This window comes from Trichogramma pretiosum, unplaced genomic scaffold (genome assembly GCF_000599845.2).
Source record: "Trichogramma pretiosum strain Unisexual culture from Peru unplaced genomic scaffold, Tpre_2.0 scaffold22, whole genome shotgun sequence".
Lineage (NCBI taxonomy): Eukaryota > Metazoa > Arthropoda > Insecta > Hymenoptera > Trichogrammatidae > Trichogramma > Trichogramma pretiosum.
Window position 1 is genome coordinate 1,245,962 of NW_019640932.1, and position 23,603 is coordinate 1,269,564.

The following is a 23,603-nucleotide window of genomic DNA, read 5'->3' on the forward strand; positions in this document are numbered from 1 at the left end:
ATCTACAGTCCTTTCATAATAACAAACTAGCGTTGTTTACGTAAAAATATTTTTAATTTTAAAAAATCGTTGAGGTCCAAAGCTTTAATCATTTTCGGCAAACATCCTGCATTATCCTTATCGCTCGATTTTAATTGACTATCTCTGTGATTTGAATTCCTCTTTATTTCTGCCTACTCCGAATTCATCAATTTGTCCAAAGCGAATCCCTATACTTCTGCCTTATGTCAATATTTCCACGCGCGCGCGCGAGAAACTTCCTCCCGAGCGGTATAGGTTCCATTAAAACAAAGACCAGCCAGCTGTGCGGTACGCACTCCTCGGCGCAGTGCCGCGCGGTAACGTAATACGATATTATAGTGATGTGTATACCTATGCGAATAAAACGCAAATAGTTTCATGTAGACTAGTAGTCGCTCGGTACTGTGCAGCAAGCAACTTTGGCTACCGGAATGCATTCAATAATTCAAGCCACACTCGTGCAGCTTCCAGCTGCAGCTGCGCACGAGCTCTGTGTATGCTTAGAGAAATATGCAATTTCGTTATGTGTGTGCTTCAGCCTCTCGTCTCGCGAGAAGTAGCAGTTGAACGTCTGCTTTAGTTCACTACGAGAAAAAAGAACAAGAAGTAGCAGAAGGAGCTGCGTTAACCATACGATCTTTGACATCGAAATAAGAGAGGGAAAATGTATCCTTAGTCGAAATAAAACTGCTACTGCGCAGAGATAAAACTGGGTTAACGCTTTTTAAAAATATTTTATACCCACGTCGTTTTTAAGAAAAGAGTAGAATTGCAAACGGATGATAAAGTAAGTTAATGATGTACAAGTGGATGAAGTAAGGGAATAATACTATAGAAATATTAAAAGATCTCAGAGGTCATCTTTGAGGTTTTATTTCTTTACGAACTTAAAATCAGAATTTCCGATTTTTCCTTGTGTAGGAAGTAAACGCGAAGAAACAAATGTTTCGTAACAGCTTGAATCGCTCAAAAGCAATAATGAGAACAGAAAAGGAGACTGTTTAACGCTAAAGAATCTACGAGTAAAATAAAACTGTTCAAGTACTGCCTTTAAAGAATGATCGGATGATGCAGGGTGAGGCTAAGGTAGAGTTATAGTAGAGTTAGTCTATAAGCTCCTGCATCTTTAGGCTAAAGCTTGGTTAGGTGTAGCAAAGGATTATTGGATGCGTCAGAATGCCTCGTTATATATAAGTAGAGTCAGTATAACGTACGAAAGCGCCACATCCCAATGTGAGTGCTAATCTTTCGAGATGATGTTTTTTTTTAGACTTTTAGAGACGAAATAAATGTATACATTTAGAAGAAGACTTTATATAGTTGTTGCGGCATTGATAATAGACAAGTGTGAGTGCGTCGAGTGTGTGTACGCTCGTGTGGAAAAAGCAGAAGGGTGAGCAAGGATAAGCGCCTGCGCGGAAAGCAACGTCAATTACAAAACGAAGCGCAAGCACGCGACGAGTGCATTGGCAAAATTGAAACAATGTCTGCGCGCACATTCGAGCACACAGTCTCGAGTCTCACTCCCTCCTTGACTTCCTCAACGATGAGTCTATATTGCTAAACAAAACAACACAGCTTTCACGTATACATAGTACGTTTGTGTGTATGTGTGCGTGCATAAGCGCGCAATTCGAGGCTGCTGCCACTTTATCTTATCGCTGAGCTTTCGAGCTTGCATCTGCTTGTATGCCGCTGTATGTATAAGCTTCTGCTACCCGATAGCGAGTGCGTGATAACAGCTGCTGCATGTATCGCGCTTGCATTAACACGCGGATGCACTCTGTCACTAACACTGCCTTAAAAATGGCTAAATACGTTACATTATACGGGACATAATAGCGCTGTAATCAAGAAAAGCGAAACTGCGCGTTCATACGATACTAGACGACACGGATTTCGTAATTTTAATCAACCCCTTTCCTTATTAATTAATCCTATGAATTTTCCGAACATTACTATGCTTATGTGAGTAAATATTTAAAGCCTTACGTCATCCTAAAGATTGCTATTAAATGCATAGAGTCGTTAAATAATAATGTGTGACCTCGCAAATCTTTTATCAAATAAACATTCATATATCAGAAAAGATTTATTTGCAAGCATAATGCATAATTCGAAATCATTATTTACATCCGAAAAAATGAACTTCAATGAAGTTCGAGCATTATAGAAATTCGTTACAGCAATGTGACTAAGCTAAAGCGTTATAATGTATCTCAACGACGAAACTTTATTTCACTAAGCCATTCGCCTAATCGAAACTATTTCGATTAGCGTGTCGTTAAGCAACTATCGCATCGGTAGTTGTATTCGCGGTTATTAGTTGTTCATTACCCATCAGCCCGCGTGATGAGAATTTGAAAAGCTCGTTTCCCCATTATATAACTTACCGACTGGTAAGAATATTTTTTTAATAGCTCAGAGAAAACTCAATTAAGTTTGAACAAAATGAAAATTACTGCACAAATATCCACCGCGTGCGAGCTGTATAATAACACGGAAAAAGCTAGTAAAAAGTTTCTAGTACATATATATTTCCAGATGGAAGTCTGCGCGAACCTTTTGCAAATTAAGATCGTACCTTTGCGAGATTTCCAAACAGAGCGACGCAATTTAATTCTTGAAATTTTTAACGCTCGCGCACTTCGTATTATATAATATATATTTCTGACGAAAGCTTAACCGATGTAAAAACTTATAAAGCGAGGCCGTTCACGATAGTGCATGGTCGAGTTGTCAAGGAAAATTAATTAAGACGAAAGTTCAGGACTTCTAGAGGCACTTGACGTTATATCCGCAACCTTTAAAAAGTCTGACAACTGTAAGCCCAAATGCAAGTAGCTTACTTTGTTGAATTGTATACATTTTGATCAGCAGATGAAACGAATGGAAATGGAGAAGAGTAGAGCGAAGAAATTGTGTCTGGAGTGTGCATGAGCTAGTTTTAGAGTAAGATGATTATTTCAAAACTGCTAGTCTTCAAACTCTTGGGATTGACATTTTGTAATTATTAAGAAAGTAATAATTAGTTTTGTTAGTTTTAGAGAAAATCTGAAAAATAAGAGTTATAAGATATAATGATTTACGATATTGAAGATTTGTCTACGAGACTTGTACGTCTCATCATTTGTAACTTATGAATGTCAATTTCTTTTAGGTAAATTAAAAAACAATTGAGTTATTTATTACAAAAAAAACTTTTGTAAAAAATGAATCGAAGAAATTTTTCTCATAAATATGAGCGGTTTTAAATATCGCTATTATTTGTTTGATAAAAAGTTACAACCAATGTACACTGACTGAATAAAAACTTTTTTTTTTTTGACTTTTTACCTTTAAATCAAAGATTTATGTAGATTTAACAATTTATCTTTTTTACTTATTACTTTCAATGTAAAAAAATTACGCATAAAAACTTATGCTCAGTGTCAAATACTTTGCAACTATTTTATCTGCACAAATGCTTTCATAGTATCATTCAAATGTCTGACTAAAACGAAGCTCAACTTAATTTTTTGAAAATTTGTTCAATATGGTAAACGGTATCATCATCAAAATTTTTGCTCAACATTAGTAATGGCTAGATGATCAAAAGAGATCAATGACATGTTTTAAAATACATTTCTATTAATTGGCTTGTTTTTTAAAAATTTTCTAAAACATTTTTAACGATCTAAAAATGATTAACTGTTTCGAAGAATTTGGAACAGCTGTCAACGACTTTGAGTACAATAATTCAAGCATCCACTAGTAGGTGGCGAGTACATTCAATTCTATAAATCTTTAATTTGAAAAGTCAAAATAATCGTATAAGTCAAACTACGTCCAGTCCAGTTTTAATGAATTTTTTATGTTCAAGAAACTTTTTCTTTTGCCAAAAACTAGTCATAAAATGTTGAGCATTTTTACCTGAGGTATATTCACGTATAATTAACAAATTAATTCTCATGATGAATTTTTAATTATAAAACCTTCAATTTATAAACTGAATTGCTAAGAAACTTATATCGTCGCCCCAGCGCAGGAAGGTATCTATTTCCAAGCTGTAGCAAGAAGGATACTTACTCGCGCGCAGAGGCAAAAAGGTATCTAACTCAAGCGCAGCGGCAGAAAGGTATGTAATTCAAGCGTAGAAGCAAAAAAGTAGCTAATTCAAACGAAGTGACAAGAAAGTTTTGACGCGCTGAATTTAGGTTGGCAACGGAGCCGTAAATGATAAAATTTTGTTTCAACATTCAACATTTAATTCAAAGCTATGTAAAGCCGATAACTTCTACTTTCCTTTCAGAACATACAAAGTTCTCCATAAGTGGCAAATTGAGTCGAAATCATGGTGAGATTGATTTGTTTGCTCGCATTACAAATGGATGAAAATCATTACACTAGCTCAATCGTTTTTTTCTCTTTTTTGCTCTAATACAAAACAAAATTTTATCATTTACGGCTGCGTTGCCAACCTAAATTCAGCGCGTCAAAACTTTCTTGACACTTCGTTTGAATAAGCTACCTTTTTGCTTCTGCGCTCGAGTCAGATATCCTTTTGCCGCTGCGATCGAGTTAGATACCTTTTTGCCTCTGCGCGCGAGTAAGTATCCTTCTTGCTACAGCTTGGAAATAGATACCTTCCTGCGCTAGGGCGACGATATAAGCATAAACAATATAAAACTCATTCAGTTTGTATATTATAAATGAGAATAGCAGTTATAGACGAGTAGCCGCCAGTCTAAGTCCGTTTTCTAAACTTTTAGAAAATCGCTTGGCTATATACTGTAGTCACTTAAAAATTCACAATGGCCTTTACAGAAGCAGTTGTATTGTTATCATTACAGATATGATGACGAACTTTAGAGTTCGAGGAGGCTCTAGTTATACAATCGGTAGCTGCTCAGATAAATTTGAGCTCCATGGAGAGCCCCATGATGTTGCAGCAGCATTCGCACTGAGATGGAGGTGAAGCTTTAAAGAAATCAAATTAGGTGCGAGAGACGTCTGAGCCACGCCGAGCTTTCCTCGTTTACTTCCTTCCTGCCTGATTATTCGCAAACGTTTAGCTCCTCTCTTGCTTTTCGCATTCGTGTATCTACGTGTGTTTTGCGTCTTAAGAATTAATTGTGCCAATTATTGTTGGCTTCAAGTTATATAGGTGATGATTCAGCCTCCTCCTCCTGCCTCATTGAGATGACGCGCGACCTGAATGTTTTCTTAATTTCATTCGTTCATTCCACTCACAAAAGTCATAAATACAATACATTCAAGTTTAACTCGGTGCAACTTTGCCAGCTGAATAAACAGAATCTTTTGAGCGCGCGTCGAATCAGTCGGCTTTTTTGCCCTCGTGACACGTGGCTGCAAGGTCGCCGCTTGCCTGCAGCTGGCCAGCGTAGTGTGCACCGCACTCCAAAAAGAATAATTCAATTAGATCGGAGTCTCTGAACGCGACTTGCCTCTGGCTTTCTCTTTCTTCGTCCGACATCAGGACGGAGTTTATACTCTGCTACGGGAAACTTGGACGCGACCGAAGCTGTGCGCAGTGCAGCACCAAGGAGTTGTGTGATTGCATTATTCGATCGACCATTGCCACCGACTATATACAGATACAAGGTGGAACTCATTTACCAAGTGGCGGTGCCCTAGAAAATCAGTAGCTCGATTATTGCTCATATATACATATAGAGAGGCACACTTTAAATGGATCCCCGTCGATTATGTATTATACAATACGAGCGGCAATCAATTAAGTTCGTCAAAGTTGTCGTTGCATCATTATTATTACTATATACAATTCGTCTCTTCATTCATCTAATGCCCGTCTTAGACTGTTATGTCAATTTTAATGCTCGTGCTCATCGGCTTCCTCGAGCACGAGTCCGCGTTATACGTAGCACGAGCGCACTAATGTCTTTTGGTCTTAAAGCTCGAGCATATTGGTCAGAGCCGCTGCGCAGTACACACTTGTTTGCCGTAAGATTCCGCAGGTATTAACTCGTCGACGGTCTCGGGCTCTTATACTTGCGTACGTATACGCAGCCGCTGCGTCAAGTCGACGATATATGTTTGTGAATACGCGAACGAGGATTAATTACTTTCTGACCTCTACAGGATTACCGTTCGTATTCTCTTGCACAGATCTCTCTCTCTCTCTCTCTCTCTCTCTCTCTCTGTATACTTACTTTTGTCATTGTTTTTTCAGCTCTGGGTAGCTCACGCGCGTCACTTCTCGTTTTGTGCAAGCGAAATTTTTAATTGCCGTGGCACCTGTAAGACTCGAGACTCTTCTGCTACGCGAGACAGAGCGATGAAAGCCGTGGATAATTTTGTTATTATTATCTCACGGCTAAAGCTGATTATACTTCGCTTTCGCTTTTATGTCGGTCAATAATTCATATGCCACGAGAGCTTGCGAGAGAGATAATAGATGTTTTTATACCTTGTATACTCTACATTTGAGAGTTGAATAGTTTTGAATAAGCCGAATAATCACGTATTCCTTTTGTGTCCATGACAAGTGCGTAACTTTTCGTTAATATGGTAGCCGAAAAATCTGACAATCGCGAAAGCTCGCACTTAATAGCGCGCACCTATCCACGCTTCGTATATAGTATACCGCTATACTCCGAGCGAGAGAAGAGCACACGATAAAGCAGTCATTGTCGTGCGCAGGCCGAGTTATATTGCGATGGGCGGCCTCGCGAATCACTGTCGTACGTCGTAATAAGCCATATATGCATAATCCGGGCTAGCCCGGCTTTCATACAGTTTAATCCGAAAGTCTCGTACACTCGTGAGTTTCATTAGCTTTCGAAAGCCGAGCGGCAAAGCGTTATTCACATATATATATACGTGTGCACGTTTTTCTTATACGAGCTTTCATGCCCGCGCATATTACCTGCATGATAATTTTGCGAATTACTCTATACGTATACGCGCGCACGCGTATGTGTGTATATAGTCGAGTCATTACGCGGTAAAGATTTTACGTTTCGCGCCCCGAATATAGAGATATCAAATATTATATACGTACGTTTCGCGGCGGCGGCAAAGCTCGAATCGAATATAACGAGCGCGCGAGCTGCAGCTGCGACTAATAAGTATCGATCGATCTCGGCTTATAGCGCGCCACCGTTGAAACTCTCCCCGTGCCTCGAACCTGGTCAATTATTATTTATGAGCGCTGCATCACAAATTAAAAGTTGAACTATATAAGGAACGAAAGGGAGAGAGAGAGAAGAGCTTTCAAGAACAAAGTTGACGTTGATAGATGCCGCGGTAATTCTGCGTCGCGAAGATGCAAATAAGCGCCTGCTTCCTTCTTCATCGTCATCTTCGTCGTCGTCTTCGTCGTCGTCGTCTTCATCTTCTCCCTCTTCTTCTCTCGCTCTCGCTATGAATTATTATTTACATCTGTTACAGTTCGCGAGTCACTAGCTCGCGAGTTAGCTCACGTGGTCTCTTTATATACGTGGGCGTCAAAAAGTCAACGATAAGTTTTGAATACTTTTCAAATTAGCCGCAATCTTTTGACAAACAGCAAAGAGAGTGGTAAATACAGGGGAAAATAATTTTGAACTTCACTTACGCAGCGAGCTAGTAGCCGTCCCGGAAGAGTGAAGTTGAACTTCCTTATCGAGCACCGAACAGACTCTCCCGCGCCACAGCAAACTTGAAAAATCGCGTGCGCCAGAGCTGCAGGAACATTTTCAGTAGCTTTTCATAGTAAAATTTCGAGAAATGTGGGTCTGCGCTCGCTCCAAGTTTGCTAATAGCCATATCCCGTGTCTTTGACTTTTGAATGCAGTATATCGCTTCGACTCGAGCGAAAGTTTCATTAGTCAAGCGCAGGGATCTTCTTGTCACGCAGCAACGTACCCTTCGAGGCATAATATATTTCAAATGTGACTTTAGTTGTAATAAGAAAAGAAAGAAGAAACAGAAAGTTCAGGTCCTACACCATCAAATTTGTCCAAGTAGCATAAATAGGCTGATTGAAGTACCGCGAAAATGCTCCGAGTTGCACTGTAAAGCTTCAACACCTGGACAATTCTGAATGTCACCGCATTCAAAATTCCTTTCACTCGCTCGAAGTATACGCAGTCTGTACTCGGCGTACGTAGCACTCTAGGCCAGGCCTTACAGTAATAGTAGATAGTTTCGTGCGCCAAAGTCAAACATGAGCGTAACCGAAACTCAAGTTGCGACTGGGCGCTGCAGACGTATCTTTAATTATCTCTCGGCGCACGGCGAGGACCTAAAAGTTTGGCTGAGCCATGCACTCTCTCGTGCAGGTCGCGAGTCGAGGCGTGCATCATAAGCCCGCAGAGACAGAGGAACAAGGAGCTGACTCATACACACAACTGAGGTCGTTAATATATATACTGTGAGAGCCACAGAGAAAGAGAGAGAGAGAGAGAGAGAGCACATAGCTGACTCTTTACGGTTAAACGTCGCTAGTGAATCTGTGCGGGGTGGTCTCGAGTTGTATGCGAATGCTAAATGCATACACGCATTTCCGAGTGCACACGTGAACACATAACCACGAATGCGCGCACGTCATGATTTTGTGGTCAAGGACTTAATCAAAGAAGTGCTTTGATTCGACTCGTCCAGCTCTATACGTGTACGCCTGATGATAATAACTGTTTGACGAGACTTTAGCTGCGTATACATAGCCGCGCATTAAACCAGCGCTATACTTAGCTCGGTTTATATATCATCGCGATCGTTGCCGCGCTGCTAGCTTATCAGCTATATTACCTGTCAGTGCCACTGCGCGAAATCGCGCCAACGATTTATTTTATCTCCTCGTTATGCATACGTATTTATTACCGCCCAACTCGGGACTCTGGGCGGAATCGCGCGGATAAGAATTAACGCATTAGTCGTTGCGCGGCCAACTTGTAATTGGTCTGCACGAGCATACACGGATTAATCGTACGAAATCATCTCTCATTACTGAGAGAGTGAGAGAGAGAGAGAAAGAGAGAGAGAGAAAAGAGAGAGAGAAAAGAGAGAAGGAAAATCTATAATTTTTTGGCGAGATGTATCTGAGGCGATCGAGATAAGAAGAGAGCCGCCAGCTTTTCAATTTATGCATCCCTGATGCGATTTCGTTTTCGTGTTTTGTACACTTTTCAAGGGATTTCGAAACCGTCGACGTTGCTGAGCGAGGGAGAAAATTTCATCGAAATAACGATGGTTGACAAAGGAGCGAGGAAAACAATTTTTTCGCGTTCAATAGAAATAGTTATTCTGAAATAATCGAAAAGGATCGAGCAGCTGTGGCGTTTCACAATCGACTCGGTACACACACGTAGTTTCTTTTTTTTTTTTTTTTTTTTGAACAACGAACAAAAACTTTTGAATCTCAATGCTATTGTTTTGTTGTCAACTGTCTGTTATGCTTTCATCGGAATGTGAAAATATATATGGGGTTTCATATCGTAAAATGCAACTGGGAAAAACATTCTTTATTTTTTATGCTGCAAGCTCGACATAAAATTGAGCACAAATTTATTGCAAATTTCGTTGATTACTTAATCAATTATCTAACTTTAAATGCACAGCTATTTATAACCAACGAATTTCTTTACTTGCATAATAGTTTTCGAGGTATTTTGAATTGATAAATGTGATAAAAATTTTCAAGTATGAAGTTATGACCACTGGCTCCGGTAATTGCTCATTTTGGTCTGGGATGATGCAAAGGATTACACCTAGAGTTGGCCCACTGGCGCTAAATTTTCAATTAATTTCTGCAGTCGCGAAAATTCAAAAGGCAAACAATTGAATCTCGTTTTATTAAGTAATAATTAAGGCTCCCACGTTATTATTTACCGAATGACAATTATTGCGCCGCACGAGCACAGCCATTTCCATCGCAATTGAATTTCAATTTAACATTAGTTCACGTATTGTTTGCAATGAGCTACGAGAGAATTTCCTATAGTATAGGGTACAATAAACTGGCAGCGAAGCTCGCGCCAGCGCGGGTATTTGTGCCCACGTCTGATGTACAGGAATAATGCAAATGAAACTCGAATGCTATATAGGAATCGATGTTGGATTCATTAACGTTGGAGTCAAGATTCGAATAAGGTATTTTTTCCAGAACGACTACATTCGCATCCAATTTGTCATTTTTATCGGAGAATGATATGCTATTATAATCATGCATTGCTTATGTTGCCAGCAAATTAAAATGTATTTCTATTTTGTATTTTTATCGATAAAAATATTTTTTTTTTTTTTAAGTTTTCCGATAGAGCTCTGATTCTTAATGGATTACTACGTTTTACGTGAAGCTGAGTATTTGCGAAGTACTTTTTCGTGCGGAAACAGGTATATGAATATCAGATTCTCAACAGTAAAAATATTTTAGCAATTTCACCTAATGCCTCATAGCTCCAAGATGAAATTGATAACTTTTTCACGCACTATGCTTTAATAACGTACGATGCATAAAAAAGTGATTCCCTTTTGATTCCCTTTTGATTCGTGGCCCCATCATTACACGTTGAAGTCGAGATAATCACACTTGTAATCTATAAATTTAATTAGTCGACTAATACCTACCTACCGCCTCGAACTCGCACTCGCTCTCTCTCTTGTTTTGTGTTTAACAAGTTAATTAAGGGCGCTGATTAATTGTCGCGCACAATCGATCGTAGTACGTACAACGCAAAGCAGCTCGCGCGCGTCGTTAAATCGAATGACAAACTCGTTCGCGTGTAAGCTCTCGTTCTTTTATTTTACTCTTTATTTTCGTTTTTGTTTTTCACGCTCGAATATTGTTGAGCGTTTCGTTTAATACTGCAGAAACTGCGGATGAACTGCTCGTAATGTCAGCAAGATTCGTTATTATATATATTATATATACTTGGCTCTTGCGTTGTAATTAATACAAGGCTTGCGAACTATTGTTAGGAATTTAATTAGAGAGAAGCTCGGTGAAATGAGGCAAACGCGTTCGATGGATACAACAGCATAGCAGCAGCCGCGATAATGTGTCGAAAACTGGATAATATTGTTACTGATTATTTATGTCGCAAGATAACCAATGAAAAAATGCAGCTGCAAGCTCATTTTTTCAGCACTCTAGTCGTATTATACGCGTAAAGAAAAGCTCCTCGCTAATATCGAGAGTCTCGCACGCGTTTCGAGATATCACCTGCGGAACGTTATGTATGCACGTCAAAGCTTTGAAGCAGGCATTATCTCGCGGCAGTTATCTCAAACTTTGACTTCATTTCATTCGCTGCGCGGCGCACTGTCTCTTCAAGCATATAACAACACACAGCACCGAGGCAGAGTGAATATATAGCAGCCACGGTGGCAATAGCTCTCCGTATCAGTCATGCTGTATATATATAGTACGTATATAAGTTGCCACCACCGCAACATCCGCAACTTTTACGGTTGCGCGTTTGATGCCGATTGTAAAGCTACGCTTTTACGAGCGCAAAACGCCGAGCACAGCGCGGCGCGTTGGCTATGTAACGTCCGCCAGTGGTGCAGGCGCAGGCAGTAGTAGCAATTTTTACGCTTACTTCCCTTTGAAAAAGACTAGCGGCAGCAGTTCGAGTGGTGGTGGCGAGACAGAACGGCGCATCCCTGCGAATTGTTTGATCGTTACAAACACGTAATTCAAAGTAGCGAACTGAGCTGCAGTCAACTGTAATACCGTTTTCTTTTTTTCGTTGCCGAGCCGCACCTCCATTTTTTTTCTCTCAAACTCTAGCTTTGCTTTATTTCATCTCTCTCTCTTTCTCTCTCTTTGCTGCATGAGTAGTTTTGCTTGCACCTGTTTGCTAGCCTGGCTCTGTGTGTGAGTTACGTATTTATTATACCTGTTAAGCCGAGAAGTTGGCGCTTCTAGAATCACGCGTTGCGACCCGACAGTATAGCAGCAACAGCAGCAGCAGCAGCGGCAGCGGCAGCGGCAGCAACAGCAGCCGTATTATAATTCATGTTCCGTTCTCAGGTGGCACTCGAGTAATTAATGTAATTATGCCATGTAAGAAGGGCTTCTGTACGAACTCACCTTCATATTTTGTCTAAGCAATTTTCTATTTAACTATTGTTTCGCATTCTTGCACCACAGATAATAGGCGCGAAAGCCGACAAAGCGCAACTTTGATCACATCTGCGCAGAAAAGAAGCTACACTTAAAAGTTGAATTAATTCGTACCGGAACAAGAAGCTTTTATAGGATATTTTCATGATTCACGTCGAGATATGGTAGACTTGAACGACATTACGTAATATCGATGTGGAACGTGTGCATACCGCGTCGGTCAATCGGTACTCAACTCTAGCGTATATATATCTGAAATGACCTTACAGAAGCTATGCTTATCGATAATTCGGGTAATTGAGTGAAATGAGCTGACGCACGTGCGGTGATCGTGTCAAATGCCGATTGTCTCGTAGTTGCGGACTGTCGCTGCGCAGTTGCAGTATACTCCTCTGTATAATCAATGCTTGTGTAGCTGTGTGTGTGTATAATTCATGCGAGGATTCGTTAAAAATAAAAAAAAATGCAACATGTAATGAGAGCATTGTTTTATGAATTGCAAATGTTGTGAGCATGCTTCATTTAAATTTTTTTATTTCAATATTGAATATTGACCAATCAAAAAAAGTAACCTCGACAGAATTTAAGGATTAATGACAAAAAATAAAAAAAAGCCACAAACGAACAAAGTATTACCCCGATGAATTTGTAATCCGACGCAGTTGTATCCAAGCGACGTGACTTTGCATTCAAGTACGGAATTGATGATGTCCATTTTGCGGTTAAATTCAAAGGGGAAGAATCCATGTGTTGCCGCTATAGAGGATCATTTTCGCAACTCGATTTGTGCCATTGAATATTCAGCATCGCATAACCGAGCTCGCTACATCGAAAGAATATAGCTGTCTAACCAACAGAATATATCCATCCAATTTATCCGATTCACCACCGCTGCAAATATTTATTCGCAGTGAATAGCAAATTTAATTCGACAAAGATCTCGGTGCGCCGCGAAAGCATCGCGCGGTTACATACATACATATATAATATACATAGAAAAATATATAAATAAATCGCGGGAATGGAGCCGGGCGCGTGCAATACAGTTTAAGTGAGAAAGCGAAGGCATTAACTTTTTTATCATCCTGTAAGAATCACTGAGCTCTTTAAGAATCGTAGACCCGCGCCGCGCGCTCGTCGGAGGTTGACACCGTCTAAGCTGCCGGAGTTACACCGCGGAAAATCGAATTTCCACTCGACCTTTTTCAAAAGCTTTCCTGCATCGCTTCTTTTTTCTCTCTCTCTCTCTCTCTCTCTCTCTCTCTCTCTTTCTCTTTTAGCTCCGGTATATATATACACGCGAGTAAGCTCGTCTGCGCTTGACCCTTTTCACCGACTCTTCTTTGCCGCGCGCGCTATCTTCCTCTCTTTCTTCTTACACTTTCGCCTTTATTTTATGCACGTTTGCGCGCGCGCACGCGTATTCCCCCCGGAGCCCGAGCGAGAAATCTTTCGCGCGCTCTCTACTCCGGCAAAGCTCGTCTGATTCGATTTTCAATTTTATTTTGTAAATAACAGCGGCAGTAGGAACGGCGTCGGTAAATGCATCTTTGCAGCTCATTTGCGATTACGAAAAGAGGAAAAAACGTCCTGGTCGCCGTTCGCGCGGCGTTTACTCACAGCGTAACCGAGCCGCGCACCTCTACTTTAAGTAGCTAAGACGGCCGCGCGCGCAGCTAATGCGCATTTAATGACGAGGTCTATATACGGGTAGGTAGCCACACTCTGGCGGTGGCTGCGGATGAGCATAAATGTTTTGCTCTGCTGGCTTGTGCCACCGAGCTCGAATCGTAACTTTTCTCTCCAGCGTATAATGAACTTGTTGACTTTTATGCACTTTTATGGTTTTACCGCACGTAATGGGCGCCCGAGTCACCACGAAATCCTTGCCTGCTTAAAGTTAAATTTAAATTATAAAGTTTGAATCGATCGAGCTTCCGTAATAATTGAAAGTTTCGATAAGATATCATTGACTGAAGCTGTACACTATGTGTTCCAAATTAAAATGAAGCCATTTACTTTTCAACCTAGCGTAAAACATCCTGCGCGTAGTTATTTAATGGAAAATTAAGTAAACCAATACTCGAAATGGAAAATTTACATTATCAAGTCCATAAAACGTTCTGTGCTTCTCTTTAATCAGAATATACAGGCTGCGTAGGGAGTGGAGCGAAGCGCGAAAAAGTGGCTCTTGAACAAGGCAGCAGCAGCAGCAGCAGCAGAATTTCACAAGAATATTTACGAAGGAACGAGTGCCAGTGCAAAGTGAATGCACGTAACGAAAACACGAAAAAAAAGTCCGAGTAACTTAATTGTGTTATAGAGAGAGAGAAAGAGTGAACAAGAGAGGAAGAGATGTTTAAGTGAATCGCTAATGACATCAAGTAAAGTGTTGCACCATAGCGCAGCGCCAAAGCAGCGCACAAGAGAGATGAATTAATGGTTCTGGACTTTACTCCCGCGCGCTGCTACGTTACGCAAATGGCATATATCGGCTTTTGGGAATGACTGCCGTATATATGCACACGACGACACCGTCCCTCGAGTCTTTACCCTTGCGTACATATATAAATGCACGCAAATACATACAACATGCACATACGCGTATACATACACACGCACACACACATACACGTTAGAATTAAGGATGTTAAGTATGAAGTCTTTGACAGAGCCATGCTGCAGCCGCTCGATAATCTGCTTTCCTTTAGCAGCTTCTCGTATAAATATATACACACTGGCGCTCGAGTTTCTGCCTCGCAAGAACATACTGGTGGAGGCTATATCCTTTATGTGTATACATGCATAGTAGCTATTTTACGTGCCACGTAGCGGGTCAAACGAAATACTGTTGGCAAGACGGAGGACTTTTGGCGCGTCGAGCGTATACTCTTGAACCTGCGCGTATTTGGTCTTGATACACCTAATTTCAATTTAACCCCCTCAAGTAAAGAACAACGACTTTGGAGAATAAGATCGACTAGTAAAAGTCGCAACGAACTCGATTTTTTCGAGTTTATTATTGGAAAAGATGTTGATGATTTGTGACGATTTGCACACGCTTCTCAACACTTTATTTTTATAGATGATGAAAATAAATTTTTTTAGCCATGGCTACAAGAACAAAGAGCAACGCGATTGTAACTTTGAAGAGGCATTTTTAACTTGTACCTTTATGTAGATTGGGTGAAAAATACTCGTATGTATCGGACAGCAGAAAACAAATGGCTTCTATAGGATTTGACACGGATAAAATGTGTGTATGTGAAATAGGCACGGGTCAATAACTCGTAAAAAATAGGTTTTTCGTGCTCTCTTCTCCGTGCGAAGAGGCGTGAGAACGTGTCATGATAAAAACCGATGGTTCAGGGGTAGTAAGCGATGATTGTATCATTCTGTGATTTTCTTGTATCAAAAATAAAATAGAACAACACAGTTAGGTGTTGTTATCGAATGAAAGCTTCTGTATTTGAAATAAAATCAATTTGAATGAATGTTTTCTTCTAGGTTTCGACTGCATAATTTTTTAATAAATTTTTTACTTGTTATAATTCTTTATTTAAAAAAAAGTATATATTGCATCGTGGTGATGATTTCATAACTTGGGAAAAATTTAAATAAAAATGTCTTCTCGAGTAACAGTTTAAGTAAAAAATTGCAAATTTTGAAGATATGATATTCAAATTGTCGGGACTGATGTCTGATACGCAATATGAGACCGTTTCTTATATGCAGTAAAATTATGAAACAATATCTCATTTTTCAAGATTTTGTCGCTTCAAGGCTACCCATGTGCGAGCCTGTATATGCGCAGTATACGCTCGCGTACGAGAATATTAATTCTCGAGAAAAAGAAAATGCTCGACGCGCAGTCGAGTGCATGACTGAGCTATTTTTGTCACGTACGTGTACATTACTTGCATGCTTGTCAACTTAGCACACACATGCACACACACATGCACAAAAATATTGCTTATCTAGTTTTTTTTCCTTCTACCTGTTTCGCAACAAGCTTGTAGAAAAACCGAACGTGCCCGATATTGTGTAGAGCTTTCGCGAGCTGAAATATTGAAACCATCCAATGAAATCTAATTGGATGATGAAATATTTATATATTTACTGTAGGTGTTGCTGTCGCTGATCTGTACAGTGCAGCTTTAAATCTACTCGTTGAATTAAACATCCCTGAGCTTTTCTCGTCGTGCACAGAAACGAGTGTGTAGCACAAAAAAAAAAGGAAAACGGAAAAAAGGTCGAGAAAGAAAAATAGAGGAAAATAATCTTACCAAATAAAAAAGCGTGTCGTAAAAGCAATGAAGCCACGTATTATCTAATCTGCATATTTAAAATTGCTCGCGAGACTCCTGCTCTGCGTCATCAATGTCGTGCGCGCGCGCGCGAGAAGCACCAATTTTCCCGGACACTGAGCCGCCTGCGGGCCGTAAAAAAAAGGAGAATAAGAAAGAAACACTGCTGCATACACACAGACACATACACATGGACGGACGGACGGAGAAAATATATATTCGCGCGCGCATAGTGGAGCAGAGGAGCTAGTGTAATCCACGTCAAGAGAGTACTATATAAAATCGACCGGCGCGTAAAAAACTCTCGGCAAATATAATGTATAGAGTCATGAATTTCACTACTTTAAACTTGACTTATTTTTATATAAACTTTTAACTTTATAACTCCACTTGAATGTCGCAGCAGATTTCATACCACATATTCTAGAAAATTGTATTATTTGTTGTTTTTAATTACTCAGCATGTGCTAATTGAGCACGTGTTGGGTTTACAATGTTGAAAATTAAGTTTAAGAAGAGTTTTAGAGACAATAAAAAGTAAAGGATTCTTTTTAATTAGGAATTGGATCGATGTATATTCGCAGTGTATCATCAAAATGATAATATCCACCAAATCATTTGAATCCTTGAACAAGGTAGTTTTGAACATGTGGTCTGTCGCGGACATGAATGGTCGAGTATTAAGTACAACTCTATGAGCGATTGTAATCCAAGCCAGCTGAACTTATACAGCTATCTCCAAGGAAGGTCTAAAATTGAATTTTCTGAATAAGCGATAAAGAATTAAATTTAGTTTAAAAATGTATCGAAAATAGAGGGCTTATGAGAAGTTGGAAGAAACACATTGTTTATTGAAGTTTTTTTTTAAATCAATACACTCAAAAATCAAATCTTTAATTAAATCACATAGTTCTGAGTTCTCGAATAGACTGCAGATAGAGCGAATTGCACTAACAGGTTTTTTTATTACCAGTTCGAGCAAAGCTGGAATTTCATTACGGGAAATTGAATGAATTTATCCAGGCTTTTGATAAATAGCGCGAGAGCTTAAAATAACCCTTTGTGCGCTGTGATAAAACTTAAATATAATTTATTTTCCCTTTTTTGAGCTATTCAATGCTAACTTTCATACAGATTAAAAATTGGTAACCTCAATAAAATGTTTAAGTAGTCATAACTGACTAATACTTGTATAGAATGGCATTGTGTTCAAGTTACATATAATATACTTATTCAACTGTTAGTGCATTCGGAAAAAATGAAATAATCGCTTTGGAGAAATAAAAAATACGTTCATTCAACTTTGAGAAAGATCACATTGAAAGAAAAGACTTTGCTGGAATTTCCCTCGAGGCTCGTCTTGTACACGGAGTAATGGTTAATTGTTGAGAAAGTACGCAAGGTGTTATCGATTATCATAGAAAGGCTTTTGACTTGTCATGCCTTTTATCTCAATGTTTAATAAAAGCTGAGCCCGCAGGGACTTAAGATAACTACAATAGACGACGATCCTTCATCCTTTCATTTTTAACAGATATGACCATTTTGATACATTGTATGAGTGATTCTTTTTAAGTAAAAAATTATGCATTTTTGAGCTTTAACAAATGTCATTTATCTGTTTCAGGTAAGCCCTCGCTTTATGACACTTGTATTTTGAAACGCTGCTTTTTCAAACAAAGGTAGGGAATCATTCGTAGATTTTTACACAATTTTTCAAATGATTTCTATGCTTTTAAGCATGCAAAAATAAAGGGTGGGTTCGGACTTGTGCGACATGGGTCCATTACTGCGTTCATTTATAAATGAAACCAGAAAACGAGGTTATAAGATATTATTAGAGACGCATATAAAAGGTCGAGCGATATAGTAGAGAACTTTTTACGCAGGATAATAATTTTTTCCACGTACAAAATGCAGTTTCCAGCCCCTTGCGGAATCATAATTGAAACGAATGAGCGCGCGGAACGAGAGAAACTGAAGATCTCTTGCGCGCGCGCTCTCTCTCTCTCTCTCTCTGTCAACTACTTTTTTATTGGCGATGATTCTTACGCATGTAAAATTCAAACTGTTACACCTAAGTGACTTATATACATTTTATTTTACAGACAACGATGAGCGAAAAAAAGTCAAGTGCACTAGAATTTGGGAGGGCTATTTGCTTGTCACGCGAGAGTTTCGGTAAAATGGAAATTCTGCGCGTTCCCAAGTGGCCCCTTCCGAACGATGAACGCCTCAGTTTCTTGGTCTTGCAAACAACATATCAGTCTAAATGTAGATTAAGCTCTCGGCATCAACATGCACAAATATGCAAGTAACTGCAGATATTTATGTTTCGGTTGCGTTGCGTTGTTTGGGTACGTGTGTTTATGTCCCATTGTCTTCTTCAGCACTTCATTAACTTAAAGTTCTGCGAGTTAAAACAGGACAACGCATCTAAAGGAATTCTGCAGGCAGAAAGTTCACAGTTGCGTTCGCATATAAATTTATGTGACGAACTCGTGGCACCCCCAGTTTCTCTCTTCTTATTCACTATCTCTTTCTATCTTTCCGATATTCGGGCTACTTTTTAAAACGCGAATTGATTAGTTTCAGTTGAAAAACTTTGTGTGAAAAGTTGGCTTTAGAATATCAAAGTTGAGTTGTATATATGTGAGTTTGTGTGTGTACCGGTGGTGGATTTAACTCTCGAGGATGTTCATATCGATTATGTAAATTTGTTTTCTTTTACGAAAAAATTTACTGAATTTGCGGCCAACAAGTGAAATCCGTTTATGCTGCTTTTCAATATTATTGCTCGACTCTCTGATATCAATCAATTATCATTAGACTGTAATAGTTATTAATTATTCAGATTGATAATATTACTAATAGATATTCACATAAATGAATTATTCACTTTTAATATTGCTTGAAAAATAACCCAATAATGATTTTTGTTAAAAATTTTGTATAAAAAGTACTGATAAAGAATCAACGAGCTTTTTTCTAAATGACGTCACTTTACTAGTTTCACACGGTGATCTTCTTTCCTCTTTCCGTGTCTCTGTTTTTTCCAGTAGAGAATCGATGTTGCCTCGTTTGAACGAAAGCGCCTCGAGTCTTCTTGTTTTTCTTAAAGTAGCTTTTTCACTCAACGCCATTCTCTTCCTCTTCGAGGCACTTGGAAAATGTTATTATTTATCATTGCTCGATTTTTCTTTTCGACGAAAAAGTACGATGCTGGATAAATCTCATTTTCCTTTGGTACAATTTATATCGGGTGGTGTATCGTAGACAATTTAAACGAATTCGGCGCCAAATTTTCCCGTAGCTTTTCGAAAATCCGAGCATGCTCTTCGCATATAAGCAACGTGTATATACCATAAAGCTCCGTACAATGTCCGAGTTCTGTCCGTCTGGTTGAGCAAAGAGAAAAAAAAGTATGAAAATCGCTTGTATGCAACTTCAACTTTGCATTGCACGCGAGAAAAGGCCATTGTCGCGTGGCCTTGCACACAAAAGTAAGCACATAATGCCAGACCAGCACACGCACTCACACACATACATGCATACATAGACACACGAGCGTTGGCTCGCTCGCGCGCATATACCAGTGCGAAGGTTGGCATCGATTGGCCATCGGATACAGTTATATACCCTGTATTGTAGCTACCAGCTGACAGTCGCGCGCTGCTACCGCACACATATACACACGAAGCTATGTATATCAAAGCGAGAATTGGGTTAAATGTGCACACACTGGACGAATACGCATGTATATAGTGGATATGTAGATACGCATTAGCTCTCGTGTATAATCGCGCGTGGCACGAGGATTTCTTTGGTCTCGGTCTGTATCATTACGTTTAATACGTGCTGTAATAACAATGTTCAACTGCAGCGCGCGTTAACGTGCGTCCCCACATACATGCGCCGTTTGGTCGCGCGGCGGGCCGGGTTCGAGCCCGCTCCAGCGCCTCGCGCTTCTCTCTCTCTCTCTCTCTCTCTCTCTCTCTCTCTCTCGCTCGATCGATCCGGCCGCATGTATTTATGCATGCGCGCAACCGCTTCCGCGGCTTCCCTATGTAACGCGCGCATACACACGTGAATACTTTTTGTAAAGCGACAACGACGAAAGTTGATGATAATATCTAGACGCATTTTATATAAGCCAGGAAAATCATTCTGAAATTTTTATCTTTAAATAAATATATATCAAGTCACGGAATAGGTGTTCCCTGCTTTACATTTATCGATTTTCGCGTGCAGTTGATAAATGTCGATCTCGATCTCCGACAAACAATCATAATGTGCCTGCTGCAGAACTTCGTTGTTTAATTTTCAGCATTATATACGACTGTAGCTCGGCGCGAATCAATAGCCATCGACGTACAAACGCGAACGAATATACATGTATACGTGCACGGATATCCAACAACGATCCTCGAAACTGCCACCGCCCTTCGCCATTATATTAAATTCTGACCATGGGGTTGACTCGCGCGCATATATAGAGAGCCAGCTCGACTCGTCACTTTGCTGATAAGTCATCCACCCATTGTCAAGCCTCGAGCTTAAGCTGTCGGTGACACTTTCCTTTGAATTCGCTGCTCGGCCGTATTATGTATATATAACAATGCAACCCTGTGAGCTGCAGCGCTCGCTGAATTGATTTTTTTCCTTTCATTTTCGGCTTCAACTTTGCTCTCTCTCTCTCTCTCTCTCTCTCTCTCTCTCTCTCTCTCTCTCTCTCTCTCTCTGCGTGTATAATAGAGAGTCTTGGGCGTAATACACTGCGAGCGAGCGCGAAAACGTCCATCGCGAGATTTCATTTGCAAAATGATAAAGAAAGCGACCGAGATTTATCGAGTTCATTTAAAAAAAAGCTCCTCTGCACGGTACAAGCTGCGTATAATAAACACGACCAGCCCGTAGCCCGTCTCATTTCCTCGCAACATCCTGCGCGCACGACCAAATATTTTATCAAATGCAAAAATGTATTTCAGAGCTCAATGACACACGGAAAAATGCATATTATTTTCAACAACGTTATAGATATCGGCGTACATGTATACATGCAAAGTGAATTTCAATTTACCGTGAGTGTTTATGTGTGTGTATGTGTGTACATGTCCAACTGTAAATTCTGAACAAGCTATTCACTGTATAGTTGAACATTTTCCCGAGCAATGAATCATTTAATCCACTTGTCGATGGCTGAGTGCCAAGACACAGCTTCTTCCTTTGTTCGCATGCGTGATTCAATTTTTTTTTCTGCAACGTGAATGTTCTTGCCATCAAGCGGTCATTGCCAATTTTTTTATTTTTTCTCGTTCGCGCGCGCGAACAATGGCTAACGGCTGAGAGAGCGAGAGCGAGTCGACAAACAGCAGATTCGTTATGCGAACCGCCGACACGGAAACTAACGCAAGTTTTATCTTTTTTCCCGTGTTTTCTCGATGAAAAATTTGAATGTTTTGTTGCTGCCTTTTTCCGTTGCCACCGTTGTTATACTCTTGAAACAGTGATACGCGTGTGCACACGTGCTGTATATGTTTTTGGTATCGATCACGCGCTTGCAGTATAGCCTCTCCCCCCCCCCCTCCCTTCATGCAACCCCCCAACCCTCTCCCACCTCCTGATAGATGGAATTGGAGCCGAAAGGCTAAAAGTGATATTAATAGTTTGAAAGCTCTCAACTTCGTAAACGTATACGAACTATCCGCACGCACACGCAGCTTCTGGCGACAGACACAGAGAGATGTATGTATACCAGCTTGCTGTTTACTCTATTACCGACTTTCTCACTCTATTGTACTCGGCCAATTAGTTGAAAAATATAATTTTGAGTTTTTTTCTGCCTGGTTTTATATTAGAAATGTTTGCCCCTCTCCCACTTTAAGCGTTGCAACAAATGAAAGTTATATAACTTTGCCGATCCCGAGGCGTAGAATTTCTTGCGCCGTGAATGCGTGGCAGCTCCTTGTACGTGTTTGATGAATATATCATCCACTACTGAACTTTGCTTTTGAATATAATCAGTCCTCCCTCGAACTTTTTAATTAAATTTATAAACACGTACTCTCTATGAAGTTCGCAATTCAAGATCGATAAATTATCATAACAATGTTTCTTTCGTTTAAATATTATCTCAGCTAGGAAAAAATTGGAACCATGCATATTGCAGTGTAGTGGTATATAAACATAAAATGAAAATATCTCACACCAAGACAATTTCCATTGTACATGTCAGCGTGTGAGTTGGAATCGAGTGCGATATTGCACGAAAATAATTGAAATGAGAACAAGAACGTCGAAGAAAAGGGACAACGGTATTCATTTTCACGTAATAAGAAATATAACGCGTTTAAACATTTTTTTTATGCCTCACTAGCACAATATAGACTTTGTTCTTCATTTTATAGCAAAGAATACTTGCGTAAATACTTGTTGGATTTATATTCTGCTTTAGCGAGATTTTTTTTTCTATACCTTTGAAATATGCCCTATCTTGTCGTGTACTTTTTTAATCTTAACGTAACTTCAACATTTCTCCGCTAAATTTTGTTTACAAGCTAATATATTTGACGTTTGCAACGGAGGAAAAAGTAACCCTTTGAAAAGTGACTCGACAAAGGCCAAGAAAAATAACGGATCATTTTTGGAAAAAGTGCAGCACATACACAGTGAATAGCTGCGCGGAAATTGAGAACATCGGTAAAACGAGCGTGTAGTGTCTCTGTATGTCCCAGGCCAGCGACCGAAAAGAGATTCCTTCGGAAATACGCGCACGTATGTCACTTTAAGTTTCAGCGCGCGTGTAAAGTACGGCAGCGGCGGCGGCGGCGTCGGCGGCTCCGGGCGCAAGAAACACGACACGTTTCGTATATACGTCGATACTCCTCCTCTCTTGTATATATATACGTATACAGGAATATATATGTATTATATATTCCTGGAGTGCTGCGTCATATACTTTCGCGCGAATGCCGAGAAGATGACTCTTATTTGGATCTCGCTCGTAAAGTCACTTTACTGCGCACATCACGTACATAGATATATGTATATGCACTTTATAATATAATAACGTCTATAACACAGCGCCTGATGCATCCTCGCGCGCGAAAAAACATAGTTGAAATCGGATTTTTTTTATGGATATCGATTCTGCCTCGTGTGTATGTGCGCACGCGTGGTTGAAGCGCTTTTAAAAAAGAAAA

The 23,603-nt window shown here is 39.8% G+C and overlaps 1 protein-coding gene across 3 annotated transcripts in view; it reads left to right on the plus strand.

Moving 5' to 3' along the window:
- Window positions 1–23,603, plus strand: part of LOC106648895 (complexin) — a 156,537-nt gene that overhangs the window by 21,981 nt on the left and 110,953 nt on the right. Inside the window, exon 1 of one of the 3 annotated variants that reach the window (XM_023457781.1) lies at window positions 18,023–18,083. The exons of the other annotated variants lie outside the window; for them this stretch is intronic. The gene's annotated coding sequence lies outside the window, so the exon portion shown is untranslated. Of the gene's footprint in view, window positions 1–18,022; window positions 18,084–23,603 lie in introns of those variants that run through there. 3 annotated transcript variants of the gene reach the window in all.